This window comes from Pelodiscus sinensis, chromosome 10 (genome assembly GCF_052426305.1).
Source record: "Pelodiscus sinensis isolate ZL-2025 chromosome 10, ASM5242630v1, whole genome shotgun sequence".
Lineage (NCBI taxonomy): Eukaryota > Metazoa > Chordata > Testudines > Trionychidae > Pelodiscus > Pelodiscus sinensis.
In genome coordinates, this window is record NC_143061.1 from 20,342,491 (window position 1) to 20,370,067 (window position 27,577).

Here is a 27,577-nt window from a genome sequence, read left to right on the forward strand (position 1 = left end):
CTATCTTGTACGTAACCCGGGGACTGCCTGTATTTAATTAATATTGCAATATCATGAAATTATTCCTTAACGTCTGGCAAGCTTTGCAACTAAAGATTATTCACATCTCATTCCCACTGGTTAGGTCTGCAAACAAGACACAAAGTTGTCAATAATAATATTTTTCCACTTAGTGAAAAAAGGAATGTGTTAGAAATAAGCTTCTATGTTTCTTTTTCTTTACTTTTCTATTGCTTTCTTCATGTCTGGAACACACACACTGTGCTGCTTTTCTTCTTCCCTTTTTTAAAGCCAAAATATCTTTTCATTACTTTCTTCATGGTGGACAGAGGGTTAAGACTAATTGTATTCTAGATTTCAGGCTTTATACTTCGTTCTATGTCAGCTTTATGCTATCATCAGTTCCTTTTCTTCCACTAAAGTCCAATATCAAACTGAAAATCTTATTTTTTTCATCTATTGTTGTATGAGTCAGTAGACCTTTACACGGTTTAGTAAATAATTGGATAATGCTATAACAGGATCTCCTAAGTAGATGATGGTGACAGATTGTCATAGCTTTTCAAAGCAGACAAGGAAAGATGGGTCACCAGAACCTTCAGACATTCACATGGGCCAACAGAGTGCTGAAAACCTCACTTAGAGAAATTACCTGCAGGAACTAAGGAACAAATCCATTACCATCCTTCATGAATTCAGGTCTTTCATTTACACTGTACATATCCCCACCTCCAATATTCTACTTCTGATTTTGAGCAGTTTTACATTTTGAAGAAGTCTTTTTAATCTTGTAAGAAGCAGCCTACACAAAGTGCTGCTGCTAATGCAGTATAAACTTGGATTAGCTTAATTAGAGACTTCACAACAAATTAATGACTTTTTAAGCACTCAAAACAAGCTAATTATTTTATATCATATCATTGTTGCTGACATTCCAGTCCTGGGTTTCTATAAGGTGAATGTTCAGTTCCTTTCATGGGAAGTAAGCAGATTAACGTAACAACCATTTTTGATAATGTTGCTTCAAAATGCCTACTTCCCATATGCAATAATGATTGCATACACACTATTGGGCTTTGTCTACATTGGCAAGACTGTCTACACTGGCCGCAAGTTCTTGCGCAAGAACACTGATGTTCTAATGTAAGAAATCAGTGCTTCTTGTGCAAGAACTATGACGCTCCCGCTCAGGAATAAGCCCTCTTGCGCAAGACGGCCAGTGTAGACAGGCAACATGAATTTCTTGTGCAAGAAAGCCCAATGGTTAAAATGGCCATTGGAGCTTTCTTGCGCATGAAAGAATCTACACTGGCATGGATGCTTTTGCGCAAAAGCACATCTCTTGCGCAAAAACACATGCCAGTGTAGACGTTCTCTTGCGCAAATACTTTAACGCAAAAACTCTTGCGTTAAAAGTATTTGTGCAAAATCTTGCCAATGTAGACATAGGCTTGGTGTAGTTAATCCATAATGAATGATTCAGGGGTTTTTGGAATGTGGCACCACACCACATTTGGGATATAGAAAAGCAAAGTTCTAATAATGTTCGTAAAACTGTATCAGAAATATTTGGCAATTTCAGCATTCAGATTCATGCCCTTCACTAGTTTGTTATGTGTGTTGAATAATATATGTTCAATAGTGTTAAATTAATAAAAATGAATACATATGACCTGATCCTCTGAGACGGTGAGTTCTCTTAACTGCTCCTAATGCATCACTTTCCATTGATCCATGTATTGCAACTCCATTGATTCCTCAATTCTTACTTGTACATTAGATGCTGACCTGGAAATCAATAGGTGTGTAAAGTATCCAGCACTTTGAAGACTCAAGCCCATAAAATCCATATTTATTTTCACAGCATATTTATAATATTGATCCAGCAACTTCTCCTGCTTGGGCAGACACAATTGACTCCAACAGGGGGATTTTCATAGAAACAGTAGCAGAACTGGGGCTTATGTGAGCCTGTAATGTGAACATCTTATGTAATGAAAGATCTTTTTAGTTGAGTGCAAGGTTTACTGGCATTTTATTTTGATAAAATGATATATCTGTGCTATTGTTCTATTCTCTTTGCATGTTATTTCTTCTTTACAATCATCTCTCCCGCTTTTTTCATTCCTATGTTCTACTTTTCATCTTCTAAACTTTTCATTTGTATGGTTGCTCTGAGGATAGTTTCCCCTCGTTCCTTCCCAGACAAGTGCTAACACACGTCCCAGCACACTCCACAAGAAAGGATTTCATTGATGGCCTAGCAATTAGCCAACTGCTATGTGTTGACATACCATCTCTTTTTTAGTCTCAGGATATTATTTGTATTATATACCTGATTTCATTTTTTTAAATTAGCTATGTAAATGGAATCGGACAGACCTTCAACTCTGCTGTGAACTGGTGCACTGGTCCTTGTCTACCCTGAGGCCACTCCTATACTTACCATGGATTGATGCTCTGGAGGACAATCTTCGGGCATTCAATGTAGTTGGTTTAATAAGGATCCACTAAATTGAATGCTGAGAGCACCCCTGTTGACACCAGTGCTTCTATTCCTCGCTAGGAGAAAGGGAAGTCAACAGGAGTATTTCTCCCATTGACCTAACACTGTGGGGACAGTGATGTGGTTTGAATTAAGGTACATCAAGTCCAGCTATGCATTTCACATAGCTGGAATTGCGTCTCTTAATTTGAACTTACCCCCTATTATAGACCCACCCTGAGTTTCTCGTGGTGTTTCTTAATATATTCCTAGCAGTGCTGGCTCCAAAACCATGATGAACATCTAGTCTGTCCTCTTGTACATTGCAGACTATAAAAACTGACCACTTCCCACCCAACTCCTTAAAAGGCCCATAACCTTTGATAACAAATACAACAAAAAGGAAGAAATCATACATTTATCTATAGCTTCCAATAAAAATGGCTGACAGAGTGCAGCTGCAGTCCTATTAAGTATGCATTCAAGTTCTGCCACTGGTTATTGTCAAATCAAAGATTATTAATTAAACCTCTTTTAAGATTGGTGTTTTTAAAAGAATTCTTCTGAATGGAAGAATCTGTCTTAAAGGAGGGCCTCTTAAACAGAAATTTAGATTGACGAGTTTCAGCTCTGCAGTGACCTGGCTTTGGCTCTTTTCCATCTTGAATTTCCTGTAGTGCCCGTTTATCTCATCATGGCTTGGTGATGCTGGCTCCATACGTTATTTTCCATAGAAAATGAGAGTTCATACATCTGTCTCCTACTGAAAATAATCATGAATAATGACACATCAAATCACTAGTCAGTAAGAAAGAAAATAACTATTCCAGCTATTCCACAAATGGATTTTTGTATTTAAGTTTGGTATCAGGGGCTTTCTTCAGGATGGATTGTCCCAAGCCCTTAGAGGAAGGTGAAGTATGTAGTCAAAAAATTACTTTCTCCCATTCCCAAGCCACAGCAAGGGACAATTTCAGTTTTTGTTCATGGATGCATGCAGGAACCATTCCCTCTGTGCGTCAGTGGATTTCCTGAAAAGCCCAGTCTGTTCCAAAGCTCACCCCCAGAGAAGGTGCCATTTTTACCATTCTGCAAGAAAGTTATCTATGGGGTGGGGTAGAGGAGGCAGCACACACATGTATTTTATCTGGATTAAAGTTCTTTTCTTTGAACATTCCCAGTCTTTTACCTTTGTGCTGTTGAATTTTGTGGTTTGTCACGTATACTGAGCTGTGTTTACAATGCAGGCATAAACATTTCCAGTGCCACAAAACCAGTTTTGCAGCCAGTCCCAGTGTATCTGAAGATGAAACAGTACATAGTACAATTATACCTTCTAAGCCTTTGGTTGTCATTGTGAGTCCGAAAGCACATCATGCGTTTAATAGTACCTTAAAGACTAACAAAACATGTAGATGGTATCATGAGCTTTCATGGGTACAACCCACTTCTTCAGATGACTGGAGTATTAAAAGTTCAGATCCAAGAATAAATTAGGGAAGACGGGAAAAGGAAGGAGAAAAAAAAAGAGAGAAAATCGTGAATTAGATTGTTCAAGTAACAAGAGGCTGATAAGAACAATTTGCACCTCTATGAGAACCCATTGGTGGGTTGGTTGATTAAGTCATTAGCATGTGGAAGGTAGTGTTCAAGCCAGCCAAAATATCTTTATTCATTATTCTCTGATAGGAATCAAACTTGTAAATGAAGTTAAGTTCCAGCCCTTCCCTGTGTATTTGGCTTGTGGAATTGGCCTGAAACAATACGGTGACTTTTAAATTTTTCCAGTTACAGACAAACTCAGCTACCCCCTCTGAAGCTTATGAGTTAAAATATCAAAGTATTATGATTGCACATTTGACATGCAAGATGTGACTTTTGTATTATGTTCTGATACAACATTCTCCACTGTAGAAAATAAAACATCATATTTAGTAATATTTGATAAACCATTTGTTGAATGATAAACATTACTTCATATAATCTATTAAGTGAGATGTGAATGTTTGATATGACACTATAGACCAGGAATGAAGGTAGCCCATTTGTTACCCCAGCATATGAATTATGGTAAATATATGTAGATCAGAATTAAGCATGTTTTGGGTCTAGGTCGTAATTAAGTGTGGCGAAAAATTTTCTACTGAAACTATTTTTAACTGAAAAGTGGATTTTCAACTAAATTAAAATCACATCAGAAAGTATCTACTTTTCTCAATTTTTTTTATTTTGGTTGGAAAACCTAAAAATTAGTCATTCTCACTGGACACAAAAAGTTTGTAGGCCAGCTGGCAGACAGCACAGCTGCAAATGAGCCAGCCAGTCATAAAGAAAGCTACATGTAGTGGAAAAATAGCTATATACCAGCTGTTGGGGGCCAGGATGAAAAGTATGAGATTTGGACAGAGTGGGGTAGCTACAGAATCAGTTCAGGAAGTCAGCTTTGTCACAGCTAAGTTCCAAAACAAAGGGAAAGTACACAACACTTGTATCAAAACAGTTCTTTCTAATATGCCACATTCATGGCAAACAATATAATTAATATACAATCTAGGACTTTTAAATTTAAAGAACAGAAGGCTTCAAAACAAATCCTTGGATATGAATGCTTCCGGACTTGGGGAAAATTTGGATCTAGGACTGAACTATGCAGATTGGCACCATTTCTAATTAAAAAATTAGTATTCAGAAACAGGATATTATTTATAAAATAGAAATTGTTGAGACAACAGAACTTTCTTCATTGCTCCAAGTAATACCGAGGAAACATCAGTAGGGCCTTGATCATGTCTACAACTCTCACGTCTGCTGGTTTGTTTTAATATTTATTTTTCAGCATCACCTTTCAGAAGAGAATTAACTGAAAGGCAAAGCCAAAAAAAGTCAAAAGAGGATACTGATGTGCTCTGAATTATATAGGCTTAATTCTGATACACACATTTTCACAATGCTATACAACTACTAGCATCACATGTGTCACTCATGATTTACCCTGGAATAAGAAAGATTAGAATCAAGCTCTAAATGTGTTTTTTCTCTATTCTAGCCATAACCGTATCCAATGAAGGAGAACTTGCAGCTGGTCCTGCATTGTGCTGTGATCTGTTTAACTAACCCAATGTCTCTTTCCACAGTCCTCTTCAGGAAATGCAAACTGTTTGTTGATTCTCGTAGCCATCTTTGGAACAATCATGTTAGAACCATGCTATAATAAAAACAACCTTTCTTACCTCTTTTCTGCACCTCATCTAATTCTAAAATGCATGGCACAACAAGAGTAAGTGGTGTTTTATAAATCCAAACTGCAAACATGTCAAGAAGTTACATGTTTGCTCTAAACTGAACATAAAGATACATTTATGCATTTCACTGCAACTTAAGATATTGCAATTACTGCAACATGATGTAGAAAAGGAACAAAGGAATAAACTGGTGAGGTGGAGAGTGGAAGATAAGGAATGACTTAAGCTCTGAGGGTACATCTACACTTGCTCCCTAGTTCGAACTAGGGATGCAAATATAGACGACCGAAATTGCTAATGAAGCGGGGATTTAAATATCTTGTGCTTCATTAGTATGATCTTGCCGGCACATTACTCCACTCAACAGCTGTTTCTAAAGTGAAAGTACTCATTTTTTGAGGAGTAACGTTACTTCGAACCAAAGGGTTTGGTATCAACTAACACGTCCAGGCGCACACTTTCATTTTCAAAACAGCTGTTGAGCAGAGTAACGTGCTGGCAAGATCACACTAATGAAGCGTGGGATATTTTAATCCCCCCTTCGTTAGCAATTTTGGTCACCTACATTTGCATCCCTAGTTCGAACTAGGGAGCAAGTGTAGAAATACCCTAAGAGAATATGTACTAAACCTGAGAAAGCATACTGCGGTCTTGTGGAAGGAGAAAAAAAAAAAGGAAAAAAGATAAATAGAAGTCAATTTCCCTGAACTTAAAAGAGGAATAGCTGAAGCTTGGGCAACAGTGACAGAACAATGAATAATGTCAGGAGGAGAAAAAGGAAAGTGAATATGTCACATGTAGTACAAAAGTCACCTTCAAGAAATTTCTCCCTTATCTTCCATAAAAAAGGCTTCATAAATTCCATCATCCCAAGTATCCAATATGAAGCAGCAGAGACTAATGGGTAGGCCACTAACTCATGACCAGGAAGCCTGAGTTCTGTTCCCAGGGTCAGCCATTGGACTGCTGTGTGGCCTGGATACATCACTTGGCCTCAGTTTCCCTTCTAGTCTGTTTACTCTGTAAATTCTCACTATGTTTTGTACAACACAAACCATGGTTAGGATCGCTAGGTACTGTGGTATTGTCAACCTTGAATTGATAACTGTTTGAACTATTAAAATTCAGTATTATGTATCCACTTTGCAGGTGACGGTACTATTCACAAACCAGTTTTTATTGCAGAGGAATATTTGTAGGATTAACCAAATAATGTATATCCTGTTTTGTGAAATGCTGTCTTAGAATAGTTAGTGTTTTCAATGGTTAATTCTTTTTGTGTCTAAGTGACATGGCATTTTTTCTGTTCCTTGATTAAATAACTGAATAGAAAATTGATTCAAGCAAATTTTGGCTGAATAATCAGTCATACTACACTTCTTGACACCATGATTTTAGCAAATGTTTTGTGGATACCTGCCCTATACCTGAATACTCATTAATAGCATATAATATCGCACTATGATTCATAGGGCCTGAACTCTGTCTCTTTTATTCATGTAAACATTCCAAAATGTGTTTTTAACTGTTCATCTGGTTCTTATTGACACTTACCGTAAAGATGGAGCTGATTACATCCCATATTCTAGGACAAAAGTAGGAAGAATTGCTTTAAATAAGCATGTAAGTTGTCTTTTCTCCCACACAAAAGCATTCAAATGAGGGAAAAATGAGTAAAAACTTTCTACATTTTTACTCAGTTTATGTTAACCATGGAAAGACTAGTGGCTGGCAGAAGGGAAAAGAGTGTGATGTCTCATCTGCACAGCGTTTGAGGATCCACAGCAAATCCTGCCCTCATTATTGTTGCTCTCAAGTCATCTGAACGAACTCCTTCGTGAGCTATCCAGAGTTTCCTTCGTAGCTGGCAGCCAGGCTGGCTCATTGGCAGTTGCAGTATTGCCAATGAGCCCTCACTAAAGCTGTATAATATTTCCCTCAAAGGTAGGGAGAAGATCTGTATCAGAATGAATGCTTCAATGAGCTTTTGAACATGATGGTCTTGATTTGCTTGGAGACCTTGCCACAGAGAGCAGCTATTCCCTGGATTTGTCATGCTCAGAACCTCAGAAATATATTGTTCAGATCAAGTGCTCTCAATTTACAGAGAAGAGTGTGTAGCATAAGTTCTCTCTTCCATTGTACACCCGTGGCAAAATTGCCCTATCTAACATCCAGAAACCCATCGTTCTTCAACTGCTATTTAGAAGGTACCACCTCCATCACAAGAGGATCAGTAGTGATGCCTTCTAAATGCAATCCTCAGTCAATTGAATTGTTCTCACATGCTAAGAACCTGAAGTAAGGTTCTATAATTTTTTCTTCTGTTTTGAAGCAGAAAAATCCTATCAGGTTATTTCTTTTATCAGAAAAAGGAGATACACATATAGAATTTTTTTTATAGAAGACAGTGAATGCTTCATTCTTTCCCCTCAGACAGAAAATTTCCCCCTTGACAGTTCTTTTTATCACAGTTTCTAGGACAAAATCAATAAATGATCATCCTTGTAATCTTATATGTGTCTGTTGTTTTAGGTAAAATTAAACCAGAGCAATTTCGTAAGTTCTAGTAGGTGCTTTTTATCAATAGGATATAAAAGATTAAAATCCAAACAAACAATTTTGTGATGCATCATATCCTATTGTCCGTTATAATGGTTTTGCCTTTTTTTAATTTTTTTAATTGTTACCTTCAAATTTGGTATAAATAAGTCTACTCTACATAGCAATACTTCCTGATGATATTAAGTGTTAATATGTATTAATAAATTTTCATAAATTACGTTCACAGTCACTCATCATGCTCCATTTCCTCATACAATAGTTCAGGAGGTGATGAGGCACTGTTCTGAAAATTTCGGGAATAAATGTCAAGATATAGTGAAGAAATAAATGATAACAACTGGCAAGATATAGTCTATATCCACATACAGTACTGTGTATTTATGCATATATGAACTTTGAACCTCCGTTGTTCATGTTACTGACATATGAATAACCATGGGCATGATTATAATGTTTTGTCACTCAGTATTACTCAGATAAAAATATTAATTTTCATTAAATACAGTTAATGGTGGGTTTGTTAACCATCTTAAAGTGAAGCTTTGAACTATCAGCTGTATTCAAGAAAATTTCTGCTGTTATAAACTCCAAAATGAGTTTAAAAGTATTTTTCACCCTTTCAAAAAAAATGTTACAGTATATGGGTCTATTAAATTTTAGCCAGAAGATAGCTCTTGGGTAAAGGTAGTCATGTAATAATAATTGCTACCAATTACTGCATCAATCAAAATAAGACCAAGCTCTCTAGACTTACTATCAAGCAATAGCCTCATAAAATTAGTTACTGGTACTTAAAAGAATCAACATGTTAGTGGATGCTGCTGCAATGTACTTAATTAGAATGGGTTATTATTTTGAGGAAATTACTGACATATCTTAGTTGCCTGTCACAGAAGCTCTGTTGTAGAGTAATCAGTGATGTGTAACTGGTGTTTTTCCAATGCTATATTGAGTAGGAAACCACAGCAAAACTTCCATAAGATCAACAGGTCTGGATGTCTTTTTAAATTATATGATTTAGCTCATACAGAAATTATGGGCATGATGCAGAAATTACTAACTTAGGTTCTATGCTCTGTGTTATGCAGCAGGTCAGAATGAATCATTCTGGCCATAAAAATGTATTGATGTATTAGCACGACCCCATATTTCTAGAGCTAATAAGAAAAATATGTGAGAAGCCACTTTTTGCTGAGCAAATTCCTTTCTTCTTATAATAAAATGCGGGGCAAAATCTTCACAAATTAGTAAATTAGACTTCTAGGTAGGTAGATTGTTGTGGTCTGATTTGAGTCAACGGGACATGTAGAGTTATTTAGTTGATGGCAGATGTAGATGCTCTAAAAATCAGTCATTTAGTTAGGTCCTCAAGCATGAATTTAGGAACCTAATTTAAAATCTTGGCCAAACTCAACATTGAGGACAGATGTGTGCAGAGGATGGAAATTCTAACTTGGGACCATTTCTAATGAAAAATGGTATTCAGAAATAGGATATTATTTGTAAAAAGAAAAATAGTCATTGTTGGGACAACAGATCTTTTTTCATTAAGTGCTCCAAGTAATAATAAAGAAACATCAGTAGGGCCCTGATCATCTCTACATCTCAGGTATTTTGGATTTGACTATCAATTGGAGATGTTCCTTGTGTCAGGCTCTGCAATCTCTAAATAGAAGTATGTGAATCAACCCCATCGCTTCTGGCAGCACCTCCTCAATTGCCTCACAAAACAGTCCCTGCAGACCCACAAGCAACAATGATGTTGTTCATTACTTACTGCAGATCCTCAGAGGGTCCTCTGCTGGTTTCCTATTGCACTGCAGGGGAGGGAGAAGAGGATAGCTTTGGCTGATTCCATTTCTGCCTAACTGCCAGGTTGTGAAAGCTGCAGGGAAAGCAGGATAGGAGCTGAACTGAGTCCATGAGGGCACTTAGCAAAAGACAGCTGTCTTCCCCAACAGTCACTCCAGGCAGGGAGCCAAGGACAGGGAGAGCTGAAGACAAGCTGAGAAATAACATTCCAGTATGGCTTCCTGATTCTCTCTCCTAGCCAACTCCAGGAATGCAAGCTCTAGCTACTCCTCTTCCCCAACTTAAACCCCTCTCTACTCTCACTGAGCCACAATGTGAGGAAGGAAGTTTACGACCCAGCCACACCAGGAATTGGTCCACTGGTAAGATCCTCTCAGGATATCTGTGGGTGGTTCCTGTGCTCGTAGTGCCATCTTAGAGCCAAAAATACAGGGAAGGCAATTTGTTCCAGGTTATTGACTGTGGGCCCTTGGCCTTTTTTAAATAATACATTTCGCCTTCAGGCTAAGAAGTGCAGACAGCACTGTTGTACACACACGTTGCCCAGTCAAACCAGGCTAATAGTTGTTCGGTGTATGTCTTTTGGGGCTTAGTGCCGATTTATGGGCATCTATAACTGCTTCTGCAATTTAAATATGAATGTCATCAAGGCTATAAGTATAAAGCATCTGCTTCTGCTCCCACTGACATCAATTTAAAAACCCTTGATGTCCATGGGAGAAATACCCAGCCCAGAATGTGCATAAACTGGACATCAGTACACGTATCTGGAGCACAGGTTTAAATACATTGCTGCTGAGTCCTCTCTTTGCTTTTCAGTCAGCTCATTATCTGACATCTCTTAGAGGAGCACTGTTCATTATTATGAATTTCCTCTTGAAGAGGCATGTTCCAAACAGGCATCTCATAAGTTAATGTAATTCATTTCAGTTGAACATTTCCTGAACAGCGTGCTTATTTCAGAGAAGGAATATTTATTTGGGAACACGAACATGCACTTACCAAGCAAGAAGTGAAAGACCTTCTAAATGCCCTGCCTGAGGCAATCCATCTCTTTAACATGTTTGCTCTTGCAAGAAGTCTGCAAGGATTGTTCATTATCATTTGCCATTGGAATTGTAGGCATTTAAGGGTCTTACTGAGCAAAATCGTGATCTTAGATCCACACACAGATCAAAACAGGTTATTGAATGTTGCAATCCCAAACAGCTAATCTGCTTGTATTCTGCGATCCATCCCCCTCACAGCCAGATCTCCTAAAAATTTGGCTGAAAATCATCAGCTAGCATGGGGGAGGAACAATAAAACAGTGGTGTTTTGCCAAAGTTAGCACCTGGTGGGCCACCACTGCCACTATAGTTATCTGCACCTCTGCAGGTACCAGCGATCATAGCTCCTGTTTGCTGTGGATCACCATTCCTGCCCAGTGGTAATGGCAAAGACCAGGACACCACTTCCTATCACTCCTGTTGGCCGGCAGCAGCAATCAGCCGCCAACAGGAGCTGTGATTGCTGGAACCCAAAGGTACAAGTAAATATAATGCTGGTGGCCCGCCATGGGCAAACCCTGGTGAACATTGCCATTTTATTGCCCACCCCAAACCCAACCTTCCCATTTGTACAAATGCATTTCAGACTAGTACAGAGCCCCCTTTCACGGAACACATTGGTAGAGCTTCCCTTCTTCATAGCCCACTTATTTCACTTAGGGGTACCAGAGCCTAGGGACTTATTGAAGCTTTCTTCACTCATTTGTGACTGCCAGTTCATTAAGAGATGCTGCTGTACCAAACTGGGATCATCTTAAACCAAACTTTAATGACAGGTTGTATACAAGGAATGAAAGTTTGTCTGATTAAGGGTCTCAGGATTTACCTCAAGTACATAAGCCCACCTACGTCCTGGGGTTTTTGTTGTTGTTTCTTATTGTTGTTTGCTTGTTAGTTTGTTTGTCCTGAGTGAAAAATTGTGCTCATGTAATTAGACTACTTATTAAAATTCAAACACATAAAGAACACAATTAAGAGGACGTTGCCTCAATTCTGACATGTATAGATTCTAGCTGCTGAGTGCTTTACTTTACAGTCCTTAATAATCTTCTTTTTGCTTAGCTTTTTGGACAGATTATAGGCATTGATATATGTATGCAATACATTATAGCAAATCTTGCCAATATGTCCCAATTGTTACTATACCAGAGGGTTTTGCATAATTATGGTCCTTTATTCTTCCTGTTTTATGCAGCAGGGTACCTATCTATTATTTGATAAGCAATCTTTTACCTGGTATAGGACAGGAAAAAAAGAAGTCCTAGGTTTAACAGCTAAAACAAAAATAAAATCAAAATAATTAGGCAAAGTCATCTGCGTATGCAGTACATACTAACTACTAGCCTCCTACTGGAGCAAGTGGATTGTGAAAAATCTCCCATATTCAAGGGCAGCATGATTCAACCCCATCTTACCCTTCACCAAGCTTACTATAGCCTTCACCAAGCTTCCCTTTATTTCTGTATCATAAATTGTGACTTACCACCCAGCATAAGATTTGTCCTCTGCAGAATAGCTAGCCCCTACAGCTTAGAAAAAACAAGGATTGGGCTTCTTGAAGAAACAGTAAGAATACCAGTTATTTGTTACAAATGTGTTATGTTCTTAAACAGTTAGACAGAAGGTCAGAATACGTAAAGCCAGACACAGAAATAGTCTGAGGAGTCAGACCACATTTAAAGCCTGTATACTAACTACCTGGATCTTGGATAAATGCACACAGAGGTTGTGTTACATCTGCTTCTTCCAGCAGGTGGAAGGAAGTGGATAATGCCTTGCCTCAGCACTCCATTATGCCAGCCTACAGACCTGGGCCAGTACAGAGAGGGAGGGTAATTATTTGTGGTTGGCACAGCCCACCATCAAATGATTACTCCCCTGATGCAACGAAAAGCAAGGAAGAAATTCAGTGATCTGCTGTTCCTTCCTTGGATGCTCAGGCAGTAAAGAATGCTCTGTGAGACATAATCTAGTCCAAAATATTTAGGAGAAACATAACATCATCAATATAATCCATTAAAAGAATAAAAACACATGCAGAAGAAAAGCTAGAGAGGATCCAAGCTGAGGAAGAAAAGAAAGAATGTTACCAACCTCCCAGACTGGTGTTCTTCAGTTACACACAGAACAAACAAGCTAAATTCAATGCCACAGAAAAAAAATTACAAGCAAAGAGACAGGTAACATCTCCCCACAGACAAAAGGGTAGTGTTTGGCATAGCAGCCTTACACAACCCATTAGTTGCCATGCCTGGGGCTTGTGTTGAGGATAGAGTCAGGGAACAAAACATCTAGCTACCTTCTAGAACATCCTAAGCAATGAAAAATTGGAGGAAAAACCCTAGCAGCAAGGCTCAGACTGGCATGGGAATTTGTCATGGTGACACTGATGGTACTGAAAGTCTTATATTGTAATGATTGGTTTATAATAAAAATTACTCCAAATGCTAGGTCAGAAAATATGATTCAGTCCATCAAATTATTGTCAGCCGTAAATTAGGTTGACCATCCTTAGGCAATGTGGAACATAATTGGCTTTGCCTACTGCTTGTTTTATTTTTATGTGTTCTGTTCAAGCCAAAGCATTTGCTCCCTTATTTTGGTACAATCTGAGAAAAAGTTCACTGACTCAGTGAGTTACTCCCTATTTGTACTCAAGATAATTGGGAATAAATACCCCTGCATTTGCAAATCGATCCTGCATTTGCAAATTTTCCAGTGGGTATCTTCAGTTAAAATGAAGCTACTAAGATAACAAATAAAACTTCTAACATATGAATTTGGTGAGAGCCTCCTGCTAAAGCAGCTTTTAAATTGCCCATTGCTGAGTTGCCGTTTGGATTACATGTTATGCAGCAGGAGTTTGAGGATCAGGGGAATCTTCTTCTTTCCTTTCTAATCCTTTACATCTCATATTAGCTTCAGAAACTGCGGTAGCCGGTGAGGAGAGAGGAGAAAATGCACATTGCTAACTCCTTCCTCTTATTAAGGACTGCTCCTTTTAGCATGTGCAAGATGCAAACTGAACTTTTCACAAAACTGTGATACACCATAGTGAGATTATGTGAGCTTGTCTCTACTATGTGGTGGATCAGGATGCTGCAGCAATCAATCCACCTGTCGTTGATTTATTGTGTCTGCTTAGATGTGATGAATCAAGTTCTGAGTGCTCTCCTGTCAACCCCAGTAATTCACCAGGATGAGAAGAGTAACCAGAGTCGATGGAAGAACAGCCCCCACTGTGTTTACTGCATAAAAGATGCCGCTATTTGGGTAGCTGCCATTGTGTAGGGTAGATCGATGGAAGGGTTAAGTGTAGACAAGGCCTATGATGTAGCAATAGTTTGAAATAATATTTGGTAAATTTTAATGGTCATGCAAGCCACTTGAAATCAGGACTGTCATTTCCAATAGCAGCTAGCCTTCCTTAAGCCCCTAATGTTCTGTTGTGTTCCTTTACTCTTTTGCAGCATATAAACCAAGAGTCTATAGACTATATTTGCTTCCCTAGGTGCTCCCACACAATACTTACAGACAGACCCTAGCCTGTCAAGTCACATGACTCCTAAGGAGAAAAAATCTATATAGCCTGGATAACCTACATGCGTTGGAGGGGAGGATGATGTGTGTCACCCTGGACCCCACTGCTAAAGCACTTGCTGTTCCATTCCCCTGCCTGACTTCCCCTACCCCCCAAAATAACTCTACAGCTTCTGGGAAGCCATCTTTAGGGTCTGTGGATCAAAGGAAAAAGAAGCAGGGAGGAGTGCACATGGAGAATTCCTCCACACATGCAGAGCTAAAGGAAGAGATGATCCAACCTATATCTGTCTCAGTCCTCACACAGCATATTGCACAAAAGAATATTAGTGTGAATAATAGCTCACAGGAGTAAATAAAGTTAGTTTAAATAATTAACAAAAATCAAATAACTTTAAAAGGATGAATGAACTGGAGATACAAGTCAGCTATTAAGGGAATGAAGAAATAAAAATTATTTATTACAAACACTCTCTTGTATTCCATTTATATTGCTTCTCTCTCTCTCTGAAATTATGAATGGGATGTATCTCAGTTTTACATACCCTTGCAGTTGCTGAAAACCTAAAGCCAGGAGGAAGAGGCTCTTTGCTAGAAAAACTAAGTTTGCATTCATGATCCAGGCCTCGTGAAATTGTTTATTCTGATGAATGCACTATAGGCACCCTCATACAACTGTCTGAAGCACATACCGACATAAGCAAACAGAGTCATTTACAAAGAAAGAAGCACATTTTGAAGATAGCTGCTTTATTTAATTCAGTGTTTTCTGACGGATTGGACTGGAAATGGAGCAATTGTCTGCTAATACTGCAAACCTAGCTGAGATGGTAGATGTTGCTTTCTCTTCCTCCCAGTGCTGGAATTAGTGTCTGGCTAATTCCAAAAAGCTGCCGTTGCTTTGGATCAGACTCTGAATTCCTAAACCCTCTGCTAGCTCTACCCTTTTGTGAGTAACTGACCAACCTCAGCACTGGGAGAACAGGACATGAGAGCACCCTCTAGGGGAGCCTGTTGGCTTTTGAAATAAACTGGACCTTGCATGATAATTATAATGCAGTTTGATATTCACCAGTGATTTTAGAGGGTGGAAAAACCATGTTCTCACTTTAAATTAAAATGAGCCTGCACAAAACAGTACGCTGATGTTTTGGGTGTATGTGTGTGCTCTTTTCTCACAGTTCTCTGCTTAAGGTCCTGCAGCATAAATAGCTGGCCACCCACAAAGCATGAAGTGTAAACTGTGACTGTTTAATATTGTCAATATTGTTAATTATTTTTCTACAAGAGCAAAAAGAGGGGGGAAATACAAAGATCATTAGGGTTTCTATATATAAATTGTGTGTGTGTGTTTGTGCGCATGTGTTAATGACTAATTTATTCCTCTGTACAAACAAACAAAAAATGATGCCATTTTAAAGCTCTTCCAACAAATATAAATAGCAAATCCATAATTCTAGACGTACATGGTGTGTTTGAGATTTTTGTAGTTTGGGACTATATTATTGCAAATATGTTTCAATTAGGTTTGCCATGATAAGGTTTTCATCTGACTTTGTATTTAGTATTTCAATGAAAGTCCTGTGGATTAGTGACCCCTGAAATCTCTCTAAGCAGCTTTCCCTAAAGCATGCTTTATATGGATAATTCGTAAAACTGCATAAGATAAAACATTAATTATTTCTATAAAAATAGAATTGCATTGTTTTGTGTAAGCTAGTGTGATGTATTTTTAAAAATTTTATTATATTCTATTTAGAATTCAGATACGTTAAAAATGTATAAAGACATTTGAGAGTTGACACTATATGTAAAAATGAATACCAGAATGCAAATCCCTATATCCTTTTCCTTTCTCTTTAATCAGTCTTGGGTGCACCTCATTCCCCACTGTCTTGTATAATTATTGACACATACTGTGGAAATACTATGAGTAAAATGTTGCCATTCTAACTGAATAGTGTTCACCTACTTTGAAGATTTGCAAACCAGGGGAGAAATAAGAATGTATGTGTGGCCATAGACTGTCTGCATTTCTTCAGTAGTTTGCCTAATTTGGTTGTTTTTAACTGGAAATTACTGAGCAAGTCATGTATGTGAGTATGGGGACAGGGGATCTGATTCTTACCTCATACCGCTGTACATCAGGAGTAACTCTACTTAAATCAGGGTATGCCTACACTACAGAGTTTTTTCGGGAAAATGGCCATTTTTTCGAAAAAAAAAATCAATTACGTCCACACTGCAATCAAATTCTTTATAAAGAAAATTGAAAGAACAGTGGGTTTTTTACCAGCATTGGTAATCCTCCTTCTATGAGGAAGAAGCCTTTTTCTGAAAGAGCTCTTTCGGAAAAAGGCATGTGTGCACTGAAAAGAGAGAGTTCTTTTGGAAGAGGAAAGATGAAAAACCATTCCATCCATAGCAATCATAGCTTAAATGTGACATAGCGTCCATTCAATGTGGACTCTATCTTTTGAAAAACCAGATCGCTTTTTCGATGTGTTTTGGTAGTGAGGACACGCTCTTTTGGAAGAAGTTTTTTCAGAAGATCTCTTTTGGAAAAGCTTCTTCCGAAAGAAGCCTGCAGTCTAGCTGTAGCCTCAGTTAAGTGACAGTCAAGTGAAACTGCTGGGAGGGACCCAACAAATGGTTGTCTGACCTTGGACATCTTCATAAGTGAATGCATTTTACATTATAATTGTTACTAGAGTTGAAACTAAACTTAGATCTCCTGTACGTCACACTGAAAATTAATAACAAAACTGCTCTTGAAACTAATGAGCTCTGGGGTTTAAAAAACTGGTGAGAGACCAGAATCAGGCTCCAGATTGTCTTGCATATGAATACAGTGGTAGTAGTTTTTAGCACAAAAAAAAGGATGGCCATATATGCATTCATGTAGATATGTAGTTAAATTGTAAACTCTGTGGCTACGTCTACACTGGCATGATTTTTCAGAAATACTTTTAACGGAAAAGTTTTCCGTTAAAAACATTTTCGGAAAAGTGCATCTAGATTGGCAGGATGCTTTTCCAGAAAAGCACTTTTTGTGGAAAAGCGTCCGTGGCCAATCTAGACGTGCTTTTCCGCAAAAAAGCCCCGATCGCCATTTTCACGATCAGGGCTTTTTTGCGGAAAACACTACTGTGCTATTTACACTGGCCCTTTTGCGCAAAAGTCTTTCAGAAAAAGACTTTTGCCCAAACGGGAGCAGCATAATATTTCCGGAAAGTCACTGACGATCTTATATACCTTTCACTATACATTAAGTAAAGTAGTAATCAAATAAATGAATTATTTGATTATTTTTTATTCTCCAGAATGCTCCAACTTGTATTAGCTGAAAACACTTTTTTTGTAACAAAAAAAGCAGGAAAGGATTGACTTCAGTTTAAAAATATTGTCTCAAAAGCATTATTATGTATTTAGCCATTGATTGCTAGAAATCTGAATACTGTAGTGACTAATGTAATATATTAAATGATATTCAAGGTCCTATGAACTCTCTGATTCTTCACTATTTTACACCAGTTGTATACCATCATAACTCCTTTGACTTCAATTAGTTCAACACAACTTAGGTCAAATCAGTAAACCTCTCTTGATTTTCAAAATCTTAGCTGAGTTGAACTGATGTTGGATCAGAAATTACTGCCCTTGTATTCAATATCAGTCTATAGTAAAACAGCTGTGTCATCAAGAACAATAGAGGAGGGTAAAGCTTGCAGGAACAGGTGATGTGAACATCTGGCGCATGACCTTCTATGAGAGATTACAATGACTATACATCTGGCTGATTCTGGAATGAAAGATAAAGCCCACATCTACATCCTAAATTTTAATAACTGAAAAGAATAACTAAACCTAATAGAAGATTCTAAGAGAAAAAAGAAGGAGAAATGGAAGAAGAAGAAAAGAAGGTAACAGAGTGAAATCCTGGGCTTTCTAATGTCAATAATGAATCTCCCATTGACTTCAGTGAGGCTAGGATTTCAACTATGTGCAGGAAGAAAGGAGGAGAGAATGAAAACGAGTGTGTTTAATTTAGTTATTTGGTCTAGTTGCTGACTTTCGATAGTTTTTCTAAATAGTTCAGACACCATGGCAATTAACATGATATAAACACGAGGGCTGTGTCTAGACTGGCAAGTTTTTCCGCAAAATCAAATGACCGCTTGAATTTCCGGAAAAGCACTGACGATCTCATGTAAGATCGTCAGTGATTTTCCGGAAATACTATGCTGCTCCTGTTTGGGCAAAAGTCTTTTTCTGAAAGACTTTTGCACAAAAGGGCCAGTGTAACAGCACAGTAGTGTTTTCCGCAAAAAAGCCCTGATCGCGAAAATGGCGATTGGGGCTTTTTTGCGGAAAACCGCATCTAGATTGGCCACTGACGCTTTTCCGCAAAAAGTGCTTTTACGGAAAAGCATCCTGCCAATCTAGATGTGCTTTTCCGAAAATGCTTTTAACGGAAAAGTTTTCCGTTAAAAGCATTTTCGGAAAATCATGCCAGTGTAGACGTAGCCATAGATTGGATTGTTGAACAAATAAGTGTTTATTCTAACAATCCTCCCATGCAATATACAGCATATTTGGCTGTTTCATGACATTTACTTCAATGGATACTAGAAAAAAATGTCAGTTTGGCTGCTGTCCAAGTGGTTATTTGATCAACTTCTTATGGGTCTGATATTGTACCCCTGAAACCAACAGGAAATTTGCCATAAACTTCATGGAAAATAGGATCAGTATTGATCAAAGTAGCAATTCCATGTGTTGGCAGTCCCTTGGAATTTGAGAATAATCATCTTCCAATAGAATGATAGCAAGTTATGGTTGGCAGGCCGGCCCATGACTAATGAGACCTATCTAGCATCAACAGACAATGAGACACTGGGGGCAGACATTTCCCAAAGGAAGGGGCAGATCAGGATTGTTAAATTGTCCTACATCACATTCTTTCCTCCTTTTCTTTTCCAAATGTGAGCTTTCATATAAGCAGCAGTGTCTTTCTTCACACTGTATTCAGCAACACAGAAGCAGCGTCTATCAATACACTTTGTAAAATGATTTGCATTATAGTATAATACTGATGAATTGCCATGACATGATGTGTCCATGCTGATGTTTCTAATTATGGCAATTCTAACCATAAAATGATGCCTTGCAAAACTGTACTCTTGATTCCAGTGCGTACTTGGGCAATCTATATCTTCACATACATGAATGATGTAAAAAACGTGGCTTGCACAAAAGACAAATACACTTGTGAAAAACACATTCAGCACTAGTGGTTGCAAAATGGAAATTACTACACATAAACTAGCTACTTTTAGAGTGAGTACACTGGGATGTTGGATGAAATCTTCTACTTGGAGGGAACTGAAGATAACATTACTCATTGCCGAAGAATCTTAGCACATCCCCAGGGCAGGAGCTCTCATTTTAAATCCTCTTCCTTCTTGCCACTTGGTTATTAGCTTGCTGTGGAAAGAATTTACAAATCTACGTCCTTCCTTCATATCTAGAGTTACTAGATAGCAAGTAACTGGGGGACAGAAGATGGGGGGCAATAAGACATAACCTCAAATATCAGGACTGTCCTAAAAGCAGTTTCACCAAAAAAAGATGCAGTAGCTTGATTGCCAATGTTGTTGTGGTTACACGCTGCAGCAATCTCTATTTGGAGCATGAAAGCGTCAGAAGAAGCCACATTTCTGTACTATAACAGAGATAGTTCATTATTTCTGGAAACACCCTAAGAGGTTTATTCTGCCTTGATCCATGCATGAAACTCTCATGGATGTCACAGGGAATTGCACATATATAATCATGGCTGTATATTATCCTAATAAAGGTCAATGAGAAATTCACCCATGAAGTGGAGGGGTGTTTCCTGACAATAGCCAAAATATATGCTTAGACATTTAAAAAAGAGTGGGTTGTATGCTAAAGTAGAAAGGATGATTTATCTATGCCTAATATAGCAGAGCAAATGTTCAAGACAATTGTACCATTAGTTAAAAATTGCTCCTGAAATATTTAGTTGGCATGGATTTTATACATGAAGTACCATGCATCTGTTTACTGTGTTAGCTAATTTTGTGTACCTTTTTCTTTCTTTTGTTTACCTTATTTTATATAAAATATAAATACTTAAAACATGTGGAAAACATATATAAAATATGTATAAACATGTATAAATATATGCACAAGATAGAAGTAGCATATGAATAACAACATTCAGCATTCAATATTTGCAAAACCTGGAATAAACACAAGAAAAAACAAGCAAACCAACCCATAGAGGTCATGCAGGGTATTAGTTATTATAGTGACTAAATAGATAAATAATTGAGAACATAACCTATAAGTGTTGGGGGCTAATATATACTATAGTTCAAAAGTGTGCAGTAGTTTTATGCATGACCAGACATGCTCATATTTTTTCCAAGCATTTCTATTAGACAGAGTCATTTATTTCCATTAATGCTGTAACAGATTGCTCACTAAGCCAGTCTGTGTATGAGGGAGGAATTGCAGATTTCCATTTTCTCAGAATAACTCCTTTGGCTATTAAATAGTTACTGCAATCCATTTCTTTATGTTAATGGGTAATACCAAGTCCTCCAGCACCCTAAAATATCAAGCTTGAAGAAGGAAAGCTACTGACACTTAAATTTTTTCAGAGGGCGCTAAATTTGGTGTTCCAGAACACATGCATCTTTTGACATGTATAGAGGATGTGTAAAAGATTGCCATATGGCCTATTTCTCTTTCTTAAAAGTATTTCATTACATTTGATAGTGTTTGCTGCTCAGTCTGAATCCTCACTAATTTCAATATTTTAATTTTAATATTCACACAGACCTTAAAATATTTTGCAGCAAACAATTCCTATGTCTGTAAATAGATTTCATGTAATTTGTCTCAAGGTCCCTGTGTGTAAGGAGTTTTCTGTGTAAACTACATGAAAATTGTTCATAGATTCAACATAAATTTTAGGACCTTTCAAATAGTAGGTAATGAAGGATAACTTACATTTCTGTAACTTTGATCTCATATAACAGAAATACATTGCATGTCATTCTGCTGTATCAGTTACAATGGATCTACCATAGAAAATATAGATTAGTACTCTGTAAGGTAAAATGTAATTATTTGCTAATATCTAAATCATTATAAAAATATGGCTTGGGTTTTCGAATGGCCCTTAGGGAACTTAGTGCCCTAATCTGAAAGAATTTCAATGCATGTGGATACCTAATTCCCTCATGGAAATCTCAGTTTTATGTATCATCAATCTGATATGTGTTCACAAATACTTACATAATGAAGCTAATCTGTGTTTAGATTTATAAATGAAATATCAGCCTAGATATATGTATTGTATGGTGCAAAGGATGTTTAGCCTTCATTTGAACAAGGCTGAAACGCTATTGGCCAGGATGAGTAGAGATAGTGTCTCTGGCCTCTGTTTGTCAGAAGCTGGAAATGGATGGCAGGGAAGGGATCACTTGGGACACGTCTACACTGCAGGGCAAAAGTCGAATTAAGATAGCTGAATTTGTGTATGTCAATTACGTAGCTGAAGTTTTGGAGTGTGTGAGAAATCCACCATCTCGACATTATTTTGAAATAATGAATTGCTGTGTAGATGCACACTATGTTAGTTTGAAATAATATCAGTCATTCCAAAATAACGCTGCTGTGTAGATGTACCCTTGATAATTACCTGTTCTGTTCATTCCCTCTGGGGGCAGCTAGCATTGGCCGTTGTTGGAAGACATGATACTGGGTTAGATGGACCTTTGGTCTGACCCAGTATGAACTTTCTTTATGGTCCTATGTAAATCATCTTAATTTAGGGCCTTATCTAACTCCTGTTGAAATTGATGGAAAGCCACTCCCTTTAATTTCAGTGGAAATTGGATTGTGTCCATAAAGTCCCATTCTTTTCACCTTGTAGTCAATGGGAATATTTACTCTGACTTCAGTGGGTTCAGGATTGGAAGAATCAATCCTTTGTATCTTACCATATATGTCCCAACACCAATAACATAGTTCATTTCCACTTGAAATTGATTTAATATAGTGGTATAGTAGCAAGGAGATCTTGGTTTCTAAAATAGGATAAGACCAGTTTCACTCAGCTTCTAGGATAAATGTTCTTGCCCACAGTAGGGTGGAAAATTGGCTAAATGTTGTTCCACGTGATAAATGACCCCAAAAAATGTTGAAAAGGCAGATTTATATCACACAAAGTAACAAATTAACATATTGTGCCAAAATACTATATAGTAGTTCTTCTTTTTGAACATTTTCACTAGAATTTCTCAGTCTAAACTATCTATACATACATAAGCCTAGAGTCAGTTTTCCCCCCTTAGGAAAAAAAACAATTTTAACTACATTTATCTTAACAGAACAGACAAAGCAGTATAGCAAATAAGTGGCTCAGTAATGGATTAGTAATAGGATCTGAAGCCTTTTTCATCTTCCTCTCAGGTTTGATTTTAGCCCAGGTCATCACTAATGACATTATCATGTGGCTGCTATCTTATGGCCTGGGAAAAGCCCAGGTGGTCTCCATCTAGCAATTTCTCCTGTATCTGAAGTCATTAAGAGCATCCATTATATTGCAACGGGAGAGGTATTTGGCCCTGAGCTCCTAATGGAAAGATGTCCTCAGCACAAAATCGCCATGGCAGTTGGCATTCCATTACATCTTTGATAGCATTCTCAAGAGAGAGACCAAAACCTGAGTGGGCACAGAGGGTGAAGTGTGCTCCCAAATGTAGGTCCCTCTAGGTGCAGAGTGAAGCACACTGGATGGCTTAGAGGAGTGTGAATTATCCCCATGGTACCTGATCTGTAAATAAACAGAGAATTCCAATCTCCAAGGATGCCCAGCTGATATCTTTCCTGAGCACTTTTACATGTAGATTTTGTTTCACAAATTAATCAGCTTCACAGCCTACTTGTGTCTTTCTTTAACATCCTCCTACTTGGGATATCACATGTTCACCTGGGCTGATGACTCTCTTCTCAGTGCTGCTCCCATTGTGTCCCTTCTCTGCAACCTGTGCCTGTGTTCCCTGCATACTACAAGGGTGGTTACACAGAAATCCAGGAAGACCCTGAAACACTGTACGGGCTTATGATGGTTCCTAAAATACAGTTGTGAATAAAGATCAAGAACACTCTTGCAAAGCCTAAACTGCACGCTGGTGGTTTTCCAAAATTTAGAGAAAGCAAGAAAGCAGCTTTTGTATAAAATAGTTACAGCAACCATGAGTTTCCCTTGTCCTGGCACTATTTGTTACCTTCACCCTGGCTACAGATTGCTGGAGGTAGATGAGGCTATTAAACCTCGGAATGTTTTTCTAGTCAGGTGGAGAAAGCTGGGTAGAAATCTCCCTCTTTCTCCCAACCCTTGCCACTTATGGATGGGGGTCTATTAAAAAGGAAACGAGTTAGTTTACACTGCAGATTGAATGAAAGCATTAAAGGTCTGCATTGGAATGACTGCAGTGTGGGAAATGGTTGCCTCCAGTGGAAATGGAATGTGGCACGAGTACTTTTCAAAAAAGTGCAAAGATTGTTCAAGTGCCCTGGTCTGATTTCTCACAAAAGTTGTCCACGGCTCTTTTACTGTTAGTGTTGTTACAGGGAGACTTTTTAACTGCTACAGCAAAGGCGGAAGAGTGCATTGCAAATAGATGAAGGGCTTCAGTCAGCCTGCACGCAGACGCTCTTTAACTGAGGCTGTAGCCCTAGGACTGGGTTCGATTTTGCAAGGAAGCAAAATTTACCAGTTAAAATCAAAATAGGAAAAGGGCTGCAGTCCCATTCTAAGCTATATCGCTGTGACATATGCCCCTGCTAATCGTGTAACATGGCTCTTGGCCTGAGCAGGTTGTACGTCGACCCAACAAGCAGAAGCATACAGGCTTTTCTGCCTTTCTTTGCTTGAGCAGAGATGTTTCTGAAATGATTTCCATATTCCTTGCGGGAGGAGGAAAGGTGGAAATTCTTGGTGTGTGGGGGAGGCAGGGGATTGGGGATCTCCTTTGGTACTAGTTCATCAGATAGGTGGGAACAAGAGCTAAACACGCAGGTGGTAAGTCCGATTCCGGCTCAGGCAAGCAGTTCCTCCTTTCATAACAACCTCGCTCGCACAGGCAGCTCCCAGCTGCTGGTAAATCCCGGTTAACTCCTGGCCCTTGAGTAGCACTTTGGAAGCAGCTCTGCCTTGGAAGACGCCTCTGTCTCCCATCTAAGGAATCTCCCCTCCCTCCTCGAAGATCCCCCTAGTGTTACCTGACACGCTGGCTGGTTGCATTCCTTCGCCCGGTGATCTGACTGCAGTACCCTACCTCCAAACTGCAGACTTAGCATCTAGAACCCCAGGGATTCTCCTCGCCCCCTCCCCCGCCCCGGGCTCTTTCGCCGCCTGCCTCAGACTGAGATACAGCAGCTAGGTCTGCCCTCCTTTCCCCGCACTCACCGCGGCCGGGTAAAGGGCGGGGGGCTGAAGGGAAATACCCCACCTCCCGCGGACTCAGGGAGGATCCAGGCAGAGGTTGCATCGTGTAACATCCTGTCAGAGGGGAGGGGAGGGAGACAGCAGGAGGAGCAGCCCACCGCGGTACTTCTGGGGACCAAATCCTTTCCTGCTGCATCCGAGTGGACTCCGGTTTACAATGAAAGGGGGGGCGGAGTGTCCTTGGGAGCTTCGGCCGACAGACTTTGACTCCCAGTGCTCTGTACTGTGATACTGAGGGGCCATGCAACCCTTCTCTATTTGCATTCAAATCCACCGTCGTCCCCGCATCCTCCCCCGTCCCCTCGGCCTCACCCTTCCCGATTCGGCTGCAGAACTTGAAGAGACTGACAAGCCTTATGTGGTGCCATTGCTCAGAGTTGCTGGACTGGAGGAGAGGGGGAAGTCAAGGTTAGGGCATTAGGGATGCAGAACAAAAGAGTTCGACTGTCGCCCAGCCTTTGAGAGCAAAGCTCTCAGCCCGGATCGGTAGTAACCGCGCTCGTTTGCTACTTTCCCAATGAAAATCGTTAGCCCAGGAAAACTGAGCCTGATTGCAGTGGTCAGCACTCGCAAGCGGCCTTGCGAACAGATGTATTGAAATGGGCGCTGTGGGGTGGGCCAAATCACAGCCCCTGGGAAATGTATTTCTAACCCGAGGGCGTTGCTAAGGCAGCTGAGAAAGAAAGACCCGTGGCAAGAATCACAGGCATTCACATACAATCGGCTTCGGTATATCCTCCCTCTGATTTCTTTAGAGACCTAATAAAACTGTTCCCACTTCCTTATTCTATCCCTCCTCCTCCCCGCAACCTTTTGAGAAGTAGCAAGTGCCTGTCGCCTGACAGCACCACATTTTGCTCCTGAGAGCTGCAGAAAGTGAATGATGCAGCGTTTTAATTAGCAAGCAGTGCTGCTTCCATATTGAGCGCTTCGGATGTTTAAAAGAATCTGGGGCTGTAATTGATCCGAGGAGACGGGAAGGGGGGAAGGAGAGAGGAGGGGGTAAAGCAATGGGGGGATCGCCTGGTCTTAACAGAGCGGGCGCATGTGTGCTCCTGACAGCTGGGCTTTTCGCCTAACTTTTTGATACCAACCTGCTGCCTTTTCAAGGATTCCAGCCAAGCCGCTCTCCGGCATGCGGAGCGGAGAAAGGGAAACGGTAGAATAACAACGTTAAAGACTCGGTTAAAGACCAGACCGAAGGCTACGACTCTCTGGACCTGGGCGCTATGGCTTGCAGAAGGGATGGTAGATGAGCCGCCTGCTTGGAAGCTCGCGTGTAGCTCCCAGCAGAGGTGGGAGAGTAGGATGCCTGAGCGAGCGCCCCCCTTTTCCGGGTGTCTCCCATGTGCATGCATGGCCAAGTGTCAGCGAACTGTCGGAGTGGGACAAATCCGGGAAGTGGACGCTGTATATCGCATCTCCCTGTCCTCCTGCGCTGGAAAAAACCCTTGTATTTGCTCTTTGAAATGCCCAGCCAAGGAGGGACTGAGCTGTGCATTCCTGACCCCACAGTCTCGCTGCTGCTTAAAAAGCACTTCGCCCCTGACAACCGATCTTGCCAGCTAAGTTTCAGCCAAGGATAATTTTGGACAGACTTCGGTCTCAGCTGAAGGGGCTCCCGCCAGTGATCTGCTGCCGGCTGGCAGCTCTTAACTAACCGATAATCTACTCCCGCCCGCCCGCCCTCCATCGCCAATTTCCTTAGTCCCTGTTTCTCGGTGTTACCTTGGTGCTGCCTCTGCCGCGGAAAGATGTCAGCGGAGTCGCGTTGTCTTCCCGCATCCAGCCAGCGTGGTGCAGGGTTCTCTTCTCGGGCAGCGCCGAGTCCGCGCGTTCACACAAAGCCAGACGGCAACGTCTCGCGGCAGCTCAGGAGTTAAACCCTCCTCTTCTCTCTTTTTGATGCCTTGCTCGGTGACAGAATGCAAAATGTGTCGCTGCTACCCAAGCGATTCCGGGTCTCTTCCCTGCGATTTGCTTTGCCTCCTTTTGCAGCTGGAAGCGAACAGGAGGCTGTTGGATCCGGGGGAAGATTGAAGGCTGGAGCTGCAGCACCACAATAAAAAAAAAAAACGGGGGGTGGGGTGGGGTGGGGGAGCTCGTGGTGCAAAGGGATCAAAGAGAGCGAGGAGATGCGAGGCGAGAGGAACCACCTTGTTCAAGTCACGCAGGCTGCCGGGGCTTCCCGAGCTTTCACGTTGGGACCTCCAGGTGCGATGGAGCGCGGCTCCTTGCGGCTCTGCAGAAACTGATCTCTTAGCTTCGGGGCCGCCTGCGCGCGGAGAGGAACCTGGCCGGGGGCAGCTGGCCAGAGATTCATTCGCTTCTC

At 39.9% G+C, this 27,577-nt stretch overlaps 1 long non-coding RNA gene across 1 annotated transcript; it reads right to left on the reverse strand.

Moving 5' to 3' along the window:
• LOC112545850 (uncharacterized) lies at positions 1-27,113 on the reverse strand. The gene is made up of 3 exons (XR_012906278.2): positions 26,974-27,113; positions 10,070-10,177; positions 1-3,945 (listed from the first exon to the last, which is right to left on the reverse strand). It is a non-coding gene; the product is annotated as an uncharacterized LOC112545850 (long non-coding RNA).
• Between the last annotated feature and the right edge of the window lie 464 nt (positions 27,114-27,577).